The 3330-nt window shown below is 40.3% G+C and overlaps 1 pseudogene; it reads right to left on the bottom strand.

Annotated features, from left to right (window-relative positions):
- Nucleotides 1-215: 215 nt before the first annotated feature.
- LOC124607687 lies at nt 216-333 on the bottom strand (annotated as a pseudogene).
- Between the last annotated feature and the right edge of the window lie 2997 nt (nt 334-3330).

Below are 3330 nucleotides of genomic sequence, written 5' to 3'. Positions count from 1 at the left end.
AACTAAACTCCATCCAAACAGGCCATGAAGCCCCAATGGTACCAACCAGCTGCCATGTCATCCTCAGCCCATAGGAGTCACTGGATGCGGATATGGAGGGGCATGTGCTCAGCGCATCGCTCTCCCGGCAGTATGTCAGTTTACGAGACTGGAGGTACCACTTCTCAATCAAGTAGCTTCTCAGTTTACCTCACAAGGGCTGAGTGCACCCCACATGCCAACAGCACTCGGCAGACTGGATGGTCACCCATCCAAGTGCTAGCCCAGCCCGACAGCTCTTAACTTCGGTGACCTGACGGGAACCGACGTTACCACTGCGGCAAGGCCGTTGGCTACTGTAGACTTGAAGTCAAGACAAATGTGAATGTGACCAGAAGGATAAGGCAACAAAACTAGAGGAGTTGCCCATTGACTAGCATGAATGGGACCAAATACACCATTATTTTGCAATTCTTTGAATTCACTGACTAATTTGTCCCTTAAAGCAAGTGGCATCGGACGGGCCAGGAAAAACTTAGGCTCATTGTCTTTCAATGAAACATGCACCTAAAATTATTAGCTTTTACCATTCCTTCTGAAAATAGTTCAGGAAATTCTTTAAGCAAGCTAATGACACTATCTTTTTGTGCAAATTTGGATACAGAAAGTACATTGTCTTGGATGCTAAGACCAAACAAGTCATAGCCATCTAAGGCAAATATGTTCTCACTGTCTCTTGATTGCAACACAGTAAAATTCACTGTCCTAGTGTGAGATTTGTAAGTGGCAGGCAAACTACAATGTCCAAACACTAGAATTTCCTGTCCATTGTAAGCAGTGAAGTGCTTGCTAGATTTAGAAAGGCATGGTGAGCCAAACTGTTTGTACATTGCATGATTAAGCAAAGTTACTGAGGCACCAGTGTCAAACTGAAAGTTCACACAATGTCCAGCAGTTTGTAATGAGGCAAGTCATTTGTTTGAAAGTTGTTGCACAGCAATAGGGTGAGAAGGAGGCACAACCTTAATCTTACTTTTGTGAGAACCTGTTGTAGGTTTTGAAAACAAAGCATCCACTGCATGCGCATGAGCCTGTTTTTTCTGGGAGCAGGAAAAATTGGTGTTTTTGTGTCATTGCAAATAAACCGCTTGGACATGGGCTCTTTTTTCACAAATTTAACATGTTGCCTTACATGATAAGCAATCCTGGCTTTTAAAGCAAAGCATCTAGGGCAACACTTCACTAAGTTCATAGTTCTGTTTACCTGTCTATGTGGCTGTCCACATGGCTGTGTACTTATCAGCCACTATGGCATCTGAATCATATTACTCTAAGTTTTGCAATGCTTCAATGCTTGAGGAAGTGATGTATCAGAGTACTTTAGGAGCTGTTCTCATATTTTGCTATCTGAGACATTGAATTTTATTGCATCAATACACTTAAATTTAAACTTACTAGTCATGCCCATTAATTCTGTGTACCACTGGTGGTACATCTGTTCTGGCTTTCCTACTTGGACTTGCTGGTCATAATATTGAGAAAATGCAGCAATTATTTGGTCATAGCTGAGTTTTTGGGGAGACACGGTTGGGAATAGTTTTTGTATTAACCTGAACACTGGGGACTCTGCAATCAATAGGAAATATTCTAACTTTACAGTACTTTCAACACGATGAACTTGACAATGTGCTTGGAACTGAGCCAGGTATTTGAGCCATTCCTCTTCTGTGTCATTAAACTATGGAATGGTGGTATGTTGGTCAGTGGCACTTGTTGGGCTGGTCAGTTATACAGCTGACACAGCTTGTGCAGCCAGTAGTTGTTGTACTGTCATCAGCAAAGCAGCAATTTGTTGGTTATGAAACTGAAAATCCCATGTTAGATCCATCACATTGGCTGTCTGTGGCTGTGGTGTGGGGGCAAGGCATGGAGGGGGCAGGGTAGCCATGGTTTAAACAAATACATTATAGCAGAAAAAGCAAGCAAAGCCTCTGAAAAGAGAAATCTGATTAGTTCTGTGGCTCTCCTCCTGTAATACATGAAAGAACACAACAACAAAATAGAAACACGATTCCCCTGCAAGCTAAAGCACAAGAGAAGCAAGCAAAATTTTTGATTGGCACTGAATTATACTTGTTGCCACTGTAGTATCCTCATTGCCACTGTAGAGTCTTGTACCATAGGAATGAAGGGAGAGGGTGTTGATTGGTGGCTGGTACCCTCTTTCTATAGCACAACTGCACACATGTATTAACAGTGTTCTTTATTTACACAAACAGGAAGCTACTTAACTTTAAGACTCCATGTGTTGTGGTACTATTTCTTCAATAATAGCCCATGTTAACCTCACTGATGGTGATGTACAAGTCCTGCTAAGTGATGAATGACAAATGACAAACTAGAATGCCAGTTAGAGTGCCAGTGACTGAGCTAGTGACTGAGTGACTGTGCTGGTGACTGAGACTGAGACAGAGCCCTCCAGTCCATGGCAGCAATATAAATACTTTCTGTTAAGCGGGTGTTGGCGGTGTGTTGCTTGTGAGTCTGTCTTTGGCCTCCCTCCTGATTGGCACACTTGATCCAGCACATACTATCAATCTTTTTGCTACATTTTTGCTGATCAGCATGCTGGCAACAGCTTATGCCAGCACAGAAACAACTAAACTAATATATAAGAAACTAATTTTGAAGCTTGGTCTTTCTAGGGTGTTACTATTCAAGATATATCAAACACGAACATTGCAGTAAAATTTTAAATAATGCCATAAATGGATTGTCTTCTTGGCCTGAAACTTTTCTAAATGGCTGGTCCTCAAACTGTCGAGTTTTGAATGAGATTTAAGAAATTCATCACTCTTTTCACATTTAACATAATTCTTTTTGTGCAAAGGGAAATTTACCTCAGAAGTAACACTTCTTAAACCAACATTCACAGTATTTTCCCACAACATGTTAGAGATGTAAACAATTATGACATTATGCTCATAGAAAGCAGCATTTTGTTATGAGGTATTGCACAATTTTTGTCCTAAAGGCTTTGGCACATTTTTTTGTCAGCATTCACTTGGTATGCACTCTGTTTTGTTGTTGCTAATCGCACATTTTCTTTGCAACTAAAGTTTTATTTTGATGTTATTCTTTCATTTATGTCTTTTTGCTGCAGTATTATTCTGCAGTTGAGAGCTACTGTATAAAATTCTTTGTTAAAATACCAGTTCTTATCAGTCAAAATTACAGAAATTTAAACAATGAAAAATTCTTAGACTTCTAAAAATGTGCCATGCTTTTCCTGGATTTTCTGTGGATGAAAAAATTTCTGCATCTTTCCTGGATTTCCTGGTAGCCTTACAG

Source organism: Schistocerca americana, chromosome 3 (assembly GCF_021461395.2).
Source record: "Schistocerca americana isolate TAMUIC-IGC-003095 chromosome 3, iqSchAmer2.1, whole genome shotgun sequence".
NCBI classification, from domain to species: domain Eukaryota; kingdom Metazoa; phylum Arthropoda; class Insecta; order Orthoptera; family Acrididae; genus Schistocerca; species Schistocerca americana.
The sequence above is the reverse complement of the archived record's forward strand: the minus strand, read 5'-3'. Positions and strand labels throughout refer to the sequence as shown.